This window comes from Acinonyx jubatus, chromosome D4 (assembly GCF_027475565.1).
Source record: "Acinonyx jubatus isolate Ajub_Pintada_27869175 chromosome D4, VMU_Ajub_asm_v1.0, whole genome shotgun sequence".
Taxonomy (NCBI): domain Eukaryota; kingdom Metazoa; phylum Chordata; class Mammalia; order Carnivora; family Felidae; genus Acinonyx; species Acinonyx jubatus.
This window is the reverse complement of record NC_069391.1, coordinates 30,992,438-31,008,502: the sequence shown is the minus strand read 5'-3', so window position 1 is coordinate 31,008,502 and position 16,065 is coordinate 30,992,438. Positions and strand designations below refer to the sequence as shown.

The 16,065-nt window shown below is 37.2% G+C and overlaps 1 protein-coding gene and 1 long non-coding RNA gene across 4 annotated transcripts in view; one reads left to right on the top strand and one right to left on the bottom strand.

The window, feature by feature from the left end:
- The window catches only part of PLPPR1 (phospholipid phosphatase related 1), a 590,773-nt gene that overhangs the window by 272,656 nt on the left and 302,052 nt on the right, over positions 1-16,065 (top strand). The gene's annotated exons all lie outside the window — the stretch shown is intronic.
- Positions 12,114-16,049, bottom strand: LOC128312159 (uncharacterized). The gene is made up of 3 exons (XR_008291072.1): positions 15,988-16,049; positions 13,629-13,699; positions 12,114-12,465 (listed from the first exon to the last, which is right to left on the bottom strand). It is a non-coding gene; the product is annotated as an uncharacterized LOC128312159 (long non-coding RNA).

The following is a 16,065-nucleotide window of genomic DNA, read 5'->3' as shown; positions in this document are numbered from 1 at the left end:
ACTCACGGACCGCGAGATCGTGACCTGGCTAAAGTCGGACACTCAACTGACTGCGCCACCCAGGCGCCCTTTTTTTTTTTTTTTTAATTTTTTTTTCAACATTTATTTATTTTTGGGACAGAGAGAGACAGAGCATGAACGGGGGAGGGGCAGAGAGAGAGGGAGACACAGAATCGGAAACAATAAAAAAAAATTTTTTTTAATGTTTATTTATTTTTGAGAGAGAGACAGAGCATGAGTGGGGGAGGGGCAGAGAGAGAGAGGGAGACACAGAATCCGAAGCAGGCTGTGCTGACAGCTCAGAGCCCTAGGAACTCAGGAGCCCTGAGATCATGACCTGAGTTGAAGTCTGATGCTTAACTGACTGAGCCACCCAGGCTCCCTCCCCTTGAATTTAGGAGAGGCTCTAGACCTGGAGTTGACAAACATCATGCCTGTGGGCCAAATTTAGCCCACTGTCTATTATTGTAAATGCAGTTTTATTGGAACACAGCCACTCCCCTTTGTTTATACACTGTCTATGGTTGCTTTCATACTAGGAAGGCAACATTGAGTATCTGCAGTAGAGACCATATGGCAGAAAAATAAAAAAATACTTTCTGGCTCTATACAGAAAAATTTTCTGATCTTTGTCCTGTACTGTTAATGGCAAAATGCTTTAATCTCAGTGCTTGCTCTGATTACTTAGGAGTGGTTGCCTGAACTACTTTTTTGAAACTCTGAAACTGTGTCTCTGGCCAGTGAGAACGAATGCTCCATCAGTTAGTAGTATCTGCTGTAGACACAGAAGCTAGGATTGATGGCGGTTATGCTAAGTGTTTACCATTCCTTACTGTAGGCTTTCATTTCCTCATGCTGCTGTGAGACCGTCCTAAGCCAAGACATTCCCTGAGGACTTGAGGGCTGTCTTTAATAAAAGGTGGAGCAGGTGACTTCTAATGTAAGGCAAATCCCACACCTTTCCAAATAAATTAACTAAGATAACTAGTCACGTATATGATTTGAACACCACAAACTTGGCTCTGTGATTTACAAATGCTACCTTATTTGTTTCTACAAATCTGAAAGGGAGACATTTGTCTTATTTCATGGCTGAGGAAATTAACTTACAGGGAAATTCAGGTTCTTACTGCATTGAATGCAAATATGGTTCTGAAACCAGTAATTTCTTGTCTGTTAGGTTAAGTTAAATTTGAGAGGAATCACAATGTCATTATCAGTCCTTCCCACTACATAAAATTCAACAATTAGAAATTAAAACTCTAATATCTAAGAGAAATATCTCTGGGGGGGCTTAACCTATTGGGCATTCATACTTCAATGTGTAATACCTTAATATGACCACTATTATCTCATAAAAAAGGAACTCTAGTTTTGAACATTGTATACATATAATAGAAAGTTGTTTAGTGGTGTTTTTTGCTTGCTTGTTTGTTTTAGCAAAGAAAGTTAGAAAAGTAATGTTAGAGCATGAGGTCTTTTTAGGGGAAACCAGGATATTCAGAGATCTAATGTTAGCAAAGGAGAATATTTGAATCATACCTGTGGTCCAATAGGTAGATATGAGATTAATTATTTCTGGCTAGTGTTTTACTCAATGTTGTTTTGATTGCAACTGGCAGAAACTTCAGAGATAATTTATGTTGAGGGATATTTTGTTCAAAAAAATGTATGTTTTTCTCATAGAATTTAAGGGCAGAAAAGTATAACTGTCTTCAAAAGGAACCTGACCTAACTGGAAATTGTTTCTTTCTTTCTCTCTGTTACACACCCCACAACTGTCTGCTTCATTCTGTTTCTCTATTTCTCTGTGTTTGTATTGGAAAAATTAAATACCCAGCTAAGCAGCATTACCTTCTAGACTTTATCACAGATCTAGCATGGGAAGTTAGATGCTAGGTCAGGACCTTATTCTCAAAACATGATCAAAAATGAGAAAGGACAAAACTTATTTAAAGCAAAGTTTTAAATAGTCCTATATTCCTCTAAAGAGATTTTTGATGTTTTCCCTGACTATAGATACTCTCATGCCAAGATCTAATAAGTCCTGATGCTAATGACATTTACTGAGAATCCAATAATGTCTGCAGAGAGCTTTGAACAAGCTTTTTTTTTTATGTTTATTTATTTATTTTGAGAGAGAGCAAGAGAGAGAGAGAGAGGAGGAGAGTGAGCATGAGCGGGGGAGGGGCAGAGAGAGAGAGAGAGAGAGAGAGAGAGAGAGCCTGATGGACTCCATCCACCATATGATCCAGCAATTCTACTTTTGGGTATTTATCCAAGAAAAGGATACTTTCCAAAGAAAAGGATAAATACCCAGAAGTAGAATTGCTGGATCATATGGTGGCTCTATTTTTAATGTTTTGAGGAAATTCCATCATACTGTTTTCCACAGTGACTGCACCAGTTTGCATTCCCACCAACAGAGCATGAGGATTCCTTTTTCTCTATAGCCTTGCCAACACTTGCTGTTTCTTGTGCTTTTGATTTTAGCCATTCTGACAGATGTTAGGTGCATTGTAGTTTTGATTTGCATTTCCCTGATGATGAGTGATGTTGAGCATCTTTTCCTGTGTCTGTTGGCCATCTGTATGTCTTCTTTGGAGAAATGTCTGTTCATGTCTTCTGCCCATTTTTAATAGGATTATTATTAATAGTGTTATGGTGTCGAATTATAGAAGTTCTTTATATATTTTGGATACTAACTCTTTATGAGATATATCATTTGCAAATATCTTCTCCCATTCTGTAGGTTGCCTTTTAATTTTGTTTTTTATTTGTTTTGATGTTTTCCCAGTAGTTTATTTTTGCTTTTGTTTCCCTTACCTCAGAAAACGTATCTAGAAAAATATTGCTGCAGCAGTGTCAGAGAAATTACTGAGTGTACTCTCTTCTAGGATTTTTATGGTTTCAGGTCTCACATTTAGGTCCTTAATCTATTTTGAGTTTATTTTTGTGTATGATGTAAGGAAGTGGTCCAATTTTATTTTTTTGCATGTAGCTGTCCAGTTTTCCCAACATCATTTGTTATAGAGACTGTCTTTTTCCCATTGCATATTCTTGCCTCCTTTGTCAAAGATTAATTGACCATATAATTGTGGGTTTATTTCTGGGCTCTCTATTTTGTTCCATCAACCTGTGTTTCTGTTTTTGTGCCAGTACCATACTGTTTTGATTACTATAGTTTTATAGTGTATCTTGAAATCAGGGATTGTGATACCTCCAGGTTTTTTCTTTCTTTCTTTTTTCTTTTTTTCTTTTTCAAGATTGCTTTGGCTATTCGGTGTCCTTTATGTTTCCATACAAATTTTAGGATTGTTTGTTCTAGCTCTGTGAAAAATGCTGTTGGTATTTTGATAAGGATTGCATTAAATATGTAGATTGCTTTTGTTAGTATGGACATTTTAACAATATTGTTTCCCCCAAGCCATGAACATGGAATATCTTCCCATCTGTTTGTGTCATATTCAGTTTTTTTCCATCAGTGTTTTATAGTTTTAGAGTACAGGTCTTTCCTTTTTTTTGGTTTAGTTTATTCCAAGGTACTTTATTATTTTTGGCACAGTTGTAAATGGGAATCTTTTCTTAATTTCTCTCCTGATGTTTCATTATTAGTGTATAGAAATGCAACAGATTTCTGCATGTTGATTTTGTATGCTGCAACTTTACTGAATTCATTTATCAATTCTGGTAGTTTTTTCATGGAGTCTTTAGGGTTTTCTATATATAGTACATGTCATCTACAAATAGTGAAAGTGTTACTTTTTTCTTATCAATTTGGATGGCTTTTGTTTCTTTTTGTTGCATGATTGCTGTGGACTTCTAGTACTATGTTGAATAAAAGTGGTGAGAGTGGGCATCCTTGTCTTGTTCCTGATCTTAGGGATAAGATCTCAGTTTTTTCACCATTGAGTATGATGTCAACTGTGTGTTTTTCACATATGGACTTTATTATATTGGGGTATGATCCTTTTAAAACTACTTTGTGGAGGGTTTTTATCATGGATGGATGTTGTACTTTGTCAAATATCTTTTAAGCATTTTTTTTTGCATAGCCTCCTGGCATCTACTAATTCAACCAGTGATCAACCATATCACTGTCATGTTCTCTCCTTTTTCCTTCTCATTCTTTCTATCTTTGAACATTTACATTTCTTTTTTTTTTAATTTTTTTTTTTTACATTTATTTATTTTTGAGAGACAGAGCACACGTGGGGGAGGGGAAGAGAGAGAGAAGGAGACACAGAATCTGAAGCAGGCTCCAGGCTCCAAGCTGTCAGCACAGAGCCTGACATAGGGCTTGAACTCACAAACCGTGAGATCATGACCTGAGCTGAAGTTGGACGCTTAACCAACTGAGTCACCCAGCCACCTCATGAACATTTACATTCCAACAATTACATAAAATATTGAATTCTAACGAGAATAAATACAAATTATATTTATAGATATTTTAGGTCTGAGGAGGATAAATCACAAGTGGACATAGAAGTTATTTTTAATAACTTTTATTAATGACAATATTTTATTCACAAACACATATACTCTGGTACAAACACATTGTAGTTACTAAAATACTCTATAATATCCAAACTGAGGCAGGAAAAAGCTGGAGGTGTTTCAGTGTTAGTGATGATGTAGTTGGAAGGGCCCAAGATATCCTGTTCTCAGTGACCTATCATATGAAGTACAAGAAGCTTGTTCAGTAGCTCCTGGGTGGCTCACTTGGTTGGGCATCTGACTCTTGATTTTGGCTCAGATCATGGGTTCATGGTTTGTGAGATCGAGCCCTGCCTTAGGCCCTGTTCTGGCAGCATGGAGCCTGCTTGGGATCCTTCTCTCCCTCTCTCTCTGCCCCTCCCTACATCATGCTCTCCCTCTCAAAATAAATAAATAAACATTAAAAAAAAAAAAGCTTGTTCAAAGTCCTCTGCAGACATTATTGGGTTCTCAGTAAATGTCATAAGAATCAGGACTTACTAGATCTTGATATGAGAGTATCTATAGTCAGGGGAAACATCAAAAATCAACACTTCATTTAAAACATGTGATATAGAGTAAAAGGACCCTGGGCTTGTCTTGTCCTCAAACATAGCTAGATCAACATCAAACCATTTTGAACACCTAGGGAATTGATCTGAGGATTAACAGAACATTCTGCATAATTTGAGGGAGGTAATGTGGCAGGTATATGGTATGGAGACGTGAATTGGGAGAGAGAAGAGCTGTAGTCCTGCAGAGGGGAGGGAGCCCTTTTCACACAGAAGATAAAGGGGGAGAGAGAGAAGTGCATTGGGTTTGTACAAGAAAACACTCCCCCTGAAAGTAGCTAGAGAGAAAGAGTGAAAACACATACAAGGGACTGTACAACAAAACTGTTCCCCAAAACTATTGATGGGGTAAAAAGGAGAGGGTTTCAATACACCAGTTTTTTATAAACAGCAGAGTAGAGTCTGAAGTTTCAGAGGTCAACCCCTGGTGCTCCAGTGAGGAAGCGGGGTGGAGCCTCAGGAGTGGGCAGTGTGGTCTGAGGATTCCTTGGGTCATACAGGAAGAAGAGGTTTCCCTGCTTGGAGTGCATTTGGTACAGGTGATAAGACCACTCCGTGGGCAAAAGACCTGGCAGCTTCCATCAAGCGGCCATGTTCACCCATATAGGAAGAGAGACACCAGTTGAGGGCAGCAAACCCTGGCACTGGCTATGCATTGGGACTTACCATAAACTCTGAGCCACTGCACAGTGGAGTGACCACTTCCTGGGACAAGCTGGCCCTGGCTATAGCACAGTGAGTTCCTCTCCCAGAAGATCACTGTAAGTCCAAACCTTGGGGGTCTTCAAAGTGTAGGGTTTTGAAACATAGCTGCACCTGAGATAAAACACTGGAGAGAGGTGCCACCTGGTAGGCAGACAGCTCAGACATAGACAGGGGGAAGGTGGGGAGCTGATGGAAGTGGGGACACAGGAGAGATGACTGATCTCGCATCTGTGATGGCCCGAACTTCCCACTCTACAGAGTATTGAGCAGGTGAAGCCATTTTCAACGTTAGCCCACCAACACTGATTGGCCCTAGTGAGCTAAACAGCGCCACCAAGTGGAGAATGGAGCCGTTACACCAAGCCCCGCCCCTCTGTGCTTTTGAGGCTCATTTCCACTAGGGCAAGTCAGCCTGGGAATCAGAGCAGCAGGCCCCTCCCTCCCTCAGAAGATTAGCGCAAACCCCTTCCAGGAGCTTAGTCTACTGACCATAGACTGCTGCAAGGTCTCACCTCTAGGGGAAACTGGATCTAGCTTCATTTGGGTTTTTTGGTTTGTTCATTTGCATTTTCGTTGTTTTTTTTTTTTTGTTATTGCTTCTGTTGTTGTTTTTCTTTTCTTTTGTTTTCTTTTGTTTCTTGGATACAGAAGGAGAAAAATGTTTATTTTTAAATTGTTTCATTAATTTTTAATTTTTCTTTTTCTCTCTTTTTTCTCTTTTCTCCTTTTTCTATCAAGCTTCTCTTGAAAAACAGAGAAACACAACTGTGATCTAGCTTCCTTTATTTGATTTAAAAATTAAAAAAAATTTTTAATGTTTACTTATTTTTGAGAGAGGGAGAGAGAGACAGTGTGAGTGGGGAAGGGTCAGAGAAAAAAGGGAGACACAGATTCTGAAGCAGGCCCCAGGCTCTGAGCTGTCAGCACAGAACCCAACGCGGGGCTCAAACCCACAAACTGTGAGATCATGACCTGAGCTGAAGTTGGACACTTAACCAACTGAGCCGCCCAAGCACCCCAATATTTTTAAATTTTTGAACTTTTATTCCATTCGATTATTATTATTGTTGTGTTTTTTCCTCCAAAATGACAAGTTGGAGGAATTCACCTCAAAAGAATAGGAAGAAATGACAGCCAGGGATTTAGTTAATGCAGATATAAGATATCTGAACTAGAATTTTAAACAACAATTGTAAGGATATTAGCTGGGCTTGAAAAAAGCATAGAAGACACCAGAGAATCTCTTTATGCAGAGATAAAAGAACTAAAATTTAGTCAAGCTGAAATAAAAAATTCTATAACTGAGATGCAAACTCAAATACAGACCATAAAAAATGAGGATGGACAAGGCAGAGGAGTGAATTAGCAGTATAGAAGATAAAATTATGGAAAATAATGAAGCTGAAAAGAAGAGGGAAACAAAGATCAAGGATAACAATGGAAGAATTAAGGAACTCAGTGATTTATTAAAACATCACATTAGTACAAAGGAATTCCAGAAGATGAAGAGAGAGAAAAAGGGGAAGTAGGTTTATGTGAGCAAATTATAGCTGAAAACTTCCCTAATCTGGGGAAGGACACAGATATCAAAATCCAAGAAGCATAAAGAAATACCATTAAATCCAACAGACGCTGGCCATTGTCAAGACATATCATAGTCAGGTTCACAAATAAACAGACAAGGATAGAATCCTGGAAGCAGCAAGGGAAAGAAGACTTTAACCTGCAAGGGAAGACAAATCAGGTCCACAGCAGATCTGTCCACAGAAACTTGGCAGGCCAGAAAAGAGTGGCAAGATATATTCAACATGCTGAATGGAATATATATGCAGCCATATATGGAATGGAAAACATATGCAGCCAAGAATATTCTATCCAACAAGGCTGTCATTCAAAATGGAAGGACAGCTGAAGAGTTTCCCAGACAAACAAAAACTAAAGGAGTTTATGACTACTAAATCAGCCCTACTAGAAATTTTAAGGGGGACTCTTTAACTGGAGGAAAAAAAAAAGACCAAAAGCAACAAAGACTAGAAAGGACCAGAGAGCATCAACCAGCAACACCAACTGTGCAGGTAAAGGTAACACAATGGTACTAAATTCATACCTTTCAATAATCACTCTGAATGTAAATGGACTAAATGCTCCAATCAAAAGACATAGGGTATCATAATGTATAAAAAAACCCAAGATCTATCTATATGCTGCCTATAAGAGACTCATTTTAGACCTAAAGATACCTGCAGATTGAAAGTGAGGGGATGGAGAACCATCTACCATGCTAATAGATGTCAAAAGAAAGCTGGAATAGCCATAGTTATGTCAGACAAACTAGATTTAAAAACGAAGACCGTAACAAGAGATGAAGAAGGCATTACATCATAATTAAGGGGTCTATGCATCAAGAAAACCTAACAATTGTAATTATTTATGGCCCCAACTTGGACCATCCAAATATATAAATCAATTAATCATAAACATAAACTCATTGATAATAATGCAATAATAGTAGGGGATTTCAACACCACACTTACACCAATGGACAGATCACCTAAGCAGAAAATCTACAAGGAAACAGTGGCTTTGAATGAGACACTGGACCAGATGGACTTAGCAGATATATCCAGAACATTTCATTCTAATGCAGCAGAATTCACATCCTTCTCGAGTGCACACGGAACACTCTCCAGAACAGATCACATACTGGCTCACAAATGAGCCCTCAACAAGTACAAAAAGATTGAGATCATACCATGCATATTTTCAGATCACAACGCTATGAAACTTATCAACCACAAAAAAAAAAATTTGTCAAGTCCTCAAATATATGGAGGTTAAAGAACATGCTACTAAAGAATGAATGGGTTAACCCGGAAATGTAAAAAGACATAAAAAAAATACATGGAAGCCAATGAAAATGAAAACACAACAGTCCAAAACCCTTGGGAATCACAAAGATAGTCCTAAGAGGGAAGTATATTGCAATTCAGGCCTATCTCAAGAAACAAGAAAGGTCCCAAATGCACAACCTAATCTTACACCTAAAGGAGCTAGAAAAGGAACAGCAAATAAAGCCTAAATCCAGCAGAAGAAGGGAAATATTAAAGATTGGAGCAGAAATAAATTATATAGAATCTAAAAAACCAGTAGAACAGATCAACGAAATAAGAATTGGTCTTTGAAAGAGTTAACAAAATTGATAGCCCCCTAGCCAGACTTATCAAAAAGAAAAGAGAAAGGACCCAAATAGATAAAATCATGAATAAAAAAGAAGAAATCACAACCAACACTACAGAAATACAAACAATTATAAGAGAATACTATGAAAAATTATGTGCCAACAAACTGGGCAATCTGGAAGAAATGCACAAATTCCTAGAAACTCACGCACTACCAAAACTGAAATAGGAAGAAATAAAAAATTTGGACGGACCCATAACCAGCAAAGAAATTGATTCAGTAATCAAAAATCTCCCAACAAACAAGAGTTTTGGCCCAGATGGCATCCCAGTGGAATTCTACCAGACATTTAAAGAAGAATTAATACCTTTTCTTCTCAAACTGTTCCAAAAAACTAGATATAGAAGGAAAATTACCAAACTTATTCTACGAAGCCAGCATTACCTTGATTCTAAAACCAGACAAAGACCCCACTAAAAAGGAGAATTACAGGCCAATAGCCCTGATGAACATGAATGCAAAAATTCTCAACAAGATATTAGCAAATCAAATTTGACAGTACAATAAAAGAATTATTCACTATGATCAAGTGGGATTTATTCCTGGGCTTCAGGGCTGGTTCAGTATTTGCAAATTAATCAATGTGATACACTACATTAATAAAGGAAAGGATAAGAACCATATGATCCTGGGGTGCCTGGGTGGCTCAGTCTGTTAAGCATCTGACTCTTGGTTTAGGTTCAGGTTAGATTTCACAATTCATGAGATTGAGCCCCACATTAGACTCTGCACTGTCAGCAGAAAGCATGTATGGGATTCTCTCTCTCCCTCTTTCTCTGCCCCTCCACCACTTGTTTTTTCTCTCTCAAAATAAATAAACTTAAAAAAAATGAATCTCTCTCTAAAAAAAAGAAGAACCATATGATCCTGTCAATAGATGCAGAAAAAGCATTTGACAAAATACAGCATCTATTCTTTTTTTTTTAATGTTTATTTATTTTTGAGAGAGAGAGAGAGAGAGTGCGCACAAGCAGGGGAGGGGCAGAGAGAGAGGGAGACACAGAATCTGAAGCAGGCTCCAGACTCTGAGCTGTCAGCACAGAGCCCGACGCGGGGCTTGAACTCATGAGCTGTGAGATGATGACTAGAGCTGAAGTAGGACGCCTAACCAACTGAGCCACCCAGGCGCCCCCAGCATCTATTCTTGATAAAAACCCTCAACAAAGTAGGAAGAGGTGTAACATACCTCAACATCATAAAGGCCATATATGAAAGGCCCACAGCTAATATCATCCTCAAGGGGGAAAAACTGAGAGCCTTTCCCCAGTCAGGAACAAGACAAGGATGTCCATTCTCACCATTACAATTAAACATAGTACTGGAAATCTTAGCTTCAGCAATCAGACAACAAAAATAAAGGCATCCAGATTGGCAAGAAAGAAGTCAAACCTTCACTATTTGCATATGACATGATACTTTATGTAGAAACCCAAAAGACTCATGAAAAAATTGCTAGAACTAGTACATGAATTCAGCAAAGTCGCAGGATATAAAATCAACATGCAGAGATCTGTTGTATTTCTATACACCAATAACGAAGCAGCAGGAAAAGAAATAAAAGAATTGATCCCATTTGCACCAAAAACAGTAAGATGCCTAGGAATAAACCGAACTAAAGAGGTAAAAGATCTGTACTCTGAAAACTATAGAACACTTATGAAAGAAATTGAAGAGGACACAAAGAAATGGAAAAGCATTCTATGCTCATGGATTGGAAGAACGAAAATTGTTAAAATGTGTATACTACCCAAAGCAATCTACACATTTAATGCAATCCCTATCAAAATACCACCAGCATTTTTTGCAGAGCTAGAACAAACAATCCCCAAATGTGTATGGAACCACAAGAGACCCCAAATAGCTAAAATAATCCTGAAAAAGAAAAATAAATCTGGAGGCATCATGATTCTGATGTTCAAGCTATATTACAAAGTCGTAGTCATCAAGATAGTATGGTACTGACCCAAAAACAGACACATAGATCACTGGAACAGAATAGAAAATCCAGAAATGAACCCACAACTATATGGTCAACTAATTTTCAACAAAGCAGGAAGAATATCCAATGGAAAAAAGACAGTCTCTTCAACAAATGTTGTTGGGAAAACAGGACGGTGACATGCAGAAGAATGAAACCAGATCATGTTCTTACACCATACACAAAAACAAATTCAAAATGTATGAAAGACCTAAATGTGAGACAGGAAACCATCAAAATTCTAGAGGAGAACACAGGCAGAAACCTCTTTGATCTGGCCAGACCCACTTCTTATTAGTCAAGTCGCCAAAGGCCAGGGAAGCAAAAGCAAACAGGAACCATTAGGACTTAATTGAGATAAAAAGCTTCTGCACAGCAAAGGAAACAATCAACAAAACTAAAAAAGCAGCCTATGGAATGGGAGAAAATAATTTGCAAATGGAACAGCTGATTTTTTAGAATCCAAAATCTATAAAGAACTTACTAAGCTCAACACCCAAAACACAAATAACCCATTTAAGAAATGGGCAGAGGGTGTCTTGCTGGCTCAGTTGGTTAAGTGTCCAACTCGATCTCAGCTCAGGTCATGATCTCATGGTTCGGAGTTCAAGCCCCACATATAAAGTTTCATGATAATTATTTCTAAAAGTAATTATAGACTGTTTAACTGATGAGTTCTCTAATATGTTGTTGTATAAATGGAAATTAGTACCTGTTTATCATAAATTAAATTTATTTCTGAAGAATACTTAACTATATTATTGATGTTTGCAAAATTTCAAGTAAAAAGGAGAGAATCGTTAAATAAAACCAAATATACAATATGACCAAATTTTGCAAAACATACATATGGGTGGATGTATACATAAAAAAGTTAAAAATATTAATTAAACAACAATTATTTCTGGATATTAAGATTATGATTTTTTCTCTTGTCATAATCTTTTGTACTTTCTAATTATTTAAATCTTTATCAAAATTCTTTGGTGTCCAGGAAAGTCATTCAGTAACAAATAACAAAAAATAAAAATGGATAACAATAAGGATTTTGCAACAGTAATCACTTTATTTGTTGGCTCTAATGAGTATTCCTTGTACGTGGTGAAATTTAAGAGGAAATAGAGAAATCATAAGTTTTTATTGCTAATTTTCATAACTGTAACACTCCAGCTAAGCAAGTTTATAATCACAAATGCTAGTAAAAACTGAGTAAAGATTTACAAATCTCTTTCTAATTAAAGACAATTTCTCACATTTTTTTGACAGAATGGGGTTACACTACATTTTTAAAAGCATATTATAAATGAATTCATATTTTAAATAATCCATTTACTATCAATATCACAATGTTCTGAGAAGAATTCAATGCAGTATCTTTCAGTTTTGATGCTATCAAACAGTACAACAGCAGCTCTTTCAGGATTACCCTCCCCACTTTATCAGAGTATGCAAATTATCGAAGTCTTGCTCCTGAGTCAGTGATATTTCTTTCTGAAACACATACAGAAAAATCTTTAATTCTAGTGAGCTAATCTTCCTCTGTAGTCTGTTCTTCTGCTGTTTTATGAGGAACTGTATTCTCAGAGTTGAGTATTGTTCACTGGCACTAAGAATATATGTTTTCAATTATCCTCTAGGAAAAAGAAAAAAAAAAAAAAAGGAAAGAAATTCCTGACATACCATGGTGCCTGGCCTGAAATTCCCTTGAATACAATTGAAAGTGAAAATCTGAAATTGATTTCTTATGGTATTGCTCTTGTTAGTTTTTTTTCTGTTTTTGTTTTTAAATGTATGTATGTATGTTTGTTTATTTATATATTGACAGAGAGAGAGACAGAGAGAGAGACAGAGCAAGAAAGAACATGATCAGGGGAGGGGCAGAGAGAGGAGAGACAGAATCCCAAGCAGGCTCCATGCTGTCAGTGCAGAGCCAGAAGCGGGGATCAATATCACAAACCTGAGCTGAAATCAAGAGTCAGTCAGATGCTCAACCAACTGAGCCACCAGGTAATCCGTGTTTCTGTTTTTAACCTTAATGCCTTGGTCTGAGCTTCCTCCAAGTTGCTTGAAAGTTCAGAGGATGGACCTAAAGTACTTGAAGCCGAGAAATGTGCTTGCTGTTATGTCAGACATGTCACAAGGGGAAGGGAGGAGGCATTTACCTTTAAAGCTTAAACTAGCTTTGGGGCGCCTGGGTGGCTCAGTCAGTTAAGCATCCAGCTTCTGCTTTGGTCAGGTCATGATCTCTGGGTTTGTGAGTTCTAGCCCCACATCGGGCTCTTTGCTGTCAGCAAGGAGCCTGCTTTGGATCCTCCGTCCCCTATTCCCCCTATCCCTCTGTCCCTCCCCTGATCTCTCTCTCTCCCTCTCAAAAAATAAATAAACATTAAAAAAAAAAAACTTAAACTAGCTTTATCATTCCTAGGCTGTTCTGTTTACCCTGGAATACTTGTCATCATATAGAAAAGAAACATAGATTTTCTATGTCAATTTTGGAATGAAATGGCAAAGAGTAGCTCTCAGTTTTCATTCTGAAATGGTTTAAAAAATGAGAAGAACTTAAACAGGGCTTCAAAATGTACTAAGTTCTTCTACATCTTCTATCTGTTCATCTTCTTAATAAACAAGTGAAGTAGGTAAGGTTGTATCATTACCATCAGTCCCATTTTATGGAAGAGGAGAGGTTCAGAGATAGATGCATCGCTCAAGGTCACACATTTGAATCCTACAGGAAACAATTCAAATTCAGGTTTTCATTGTTTATTTGTTAGACACCAAAACATCCAAATGTAATTGCACAAAGTAGAAAATGTCCGGTGTGGCTTCTTTTGTAACTTATTAGTAGCTCTTATAAAAGAAGAAGAAATCTTTGTACCAAATCCCTTAATACCAAATCACAAATCAGTAATTTTTAAGAAAAGCTTAATTTATGCCAAGTAATTATGTTGATATCAATTTGCATTTTTGTGACTCATTTTATAAGCCATTTCATCCCTTTAAATATGGAAAGCCTAAGAAGAATATGAAAACATGTAACTGTGTGGAATCAAGGGAATTGCCCAATCCCTGAATAACTGTAGGATTCCGCTCTGCAGAACTACTACTGGGTAGACTCTGATCTTTAATTCACAGTTCCTAAATAGGATCCCCAAACAGGAATATAAATATAAAAAATAAGTTTCAAGGCAATACAAAAAACTAAGATTCATGGGGAATATAATGCAAGAATATGTGAGAAAGTTCCTCTAAGGCAGAGAGAGCAGATTGAGAAAGAATGTACTTAGGCTTCACCTCTTGAAATAGATCCAATCTGAGAAGTTCAGAAGGAACTTTGTACTTCTCCTTCCAGCTGTCTCCTAAACTAGAGGACCAGCAGTTATCAATCAATCACAAAAGTTACCAGTTGCTCTGATTATAGGTGCTTCTCCATGAGATGACTAAAATACTCTACCTCATTTTTGTATATTTATTCAGAAAAAGTAACTTGATAAATGTAGGAAGTGAAAGACATAAGAACTTTAATTGCAGTAAATGCTCTAAAAGGAATTTTTAAAGAATTCTTTCAGTTCAGAATAGGAAACAATGAAACAGTGAGGATAGGGTATTTCATATGAATAGAGCAAAGATACACTAGGAGATGGAAGAAACTGCTGGAAAATTTGACTTGGAGTGCAAATTATGCATCAATGTGCCATCTAGTTGAGGACAAATCTAATTAGCAGATTTGTTGTTTATCTGAGATGAAGGGTTAAGAGCAAGCAATTTACTATCAAGTCTGGATAGAATTTACCTAGTTGGAAGATAGACAAAGAGAGCAAAATAAAACTAAACAAATAAGGGCTGTAATTAATTAATACAAAACAAGGAGAAGAAATTTTATTCTGAAGGGTCAAGGATAAGTTTGTCTAAGAAAATAATTAACTATAGGATTAACAAGAATGTTTCATAAAACCTGACTTCTTTATCAGAAAGCAAGGAAGCATAATCCTTAAGAGACAGAGTACTATAAAGAAAGCTATAAAGAAATTTTAAACTATAAAGAAATCACAAGCTAACTACAAAAAGCAGAACAAAATTTAAAAGAGTATGGATAATACAACAAATATTTGGAGGCAACAAAAATTAAATAACAGTACTAAAAATACACTTCTAGTAATGGTGAACCAGATTGCTTACATCAGTCTTCTTGCTGAGAACAACTAGAAAAGCTAGACAAAAAACAAACAATAATTCTTTGAAGGCACAGGAGAGATACTAACATAGAAAGAATTTTCAGGAAACCAGATGCAGGAAAAGAAGTAAACCTTATATTTGGCACTACTTTTCTCTCAAAAAAGCTGCTGATCCAGTCAACCTTGAGGTTGAGAAATTGGTTAGAGTTTATGGCAGACTAACAGGGCCAGTGGTGTGAAAAATGAAGTTCAGAGTCCACCAAAGGGGGGAGGCTCTAGTCCACACACTTGGCTTTCAGTAGGGACCATGAAAGGCTATGATCTAGGAGTAAGAAGAAAGCAGAGGGAGAAAGAGCAGCTCTCTATACTGCAGGTCAGCAAACTTCTTTTCAGGGCCAGATGAAAAATATTTTAGAATTTTTCAGGCCTATTGTCTCTGTTGTAACTACTTAACTCTGCTGTTGTAGCATGAGAATAGACACAGACAATAAGTAAACTGAATGGGCATGACTGCGTGTTCCAGTAAAATGTTTTGCATTCACAAAAATAGGCCGAGACTCCTGTTCTTCATTAGCATCTCGGATTATGGAGTAGATACTGGTTATAATGCCAGGGTCAAACAGGCAGCCAGAGTGATAGTGGCTTCCTGAGTGGGAGGGGGAGACAAGGAGGGATTCAGGCAACCTCTGTTGTAGTTTTGAATTAGTCTTTGTGTGGAAGGCAGAATAATGCCCCACTAAAGATGTCCCAGTTCTAATCCCTAGAACCTGTGAATACGTTAGTTTACATAGCAAAGGGGAATTAAGGTTGTTAATGGAATTAAGGTTGCTAACCAGCTCACCTGAACATAAGGAGAGTATCTTGAATGACTCAGGACTGTCCAGTGTAATCACAAGGATCTTTAAAAGAGGAAGCAGAC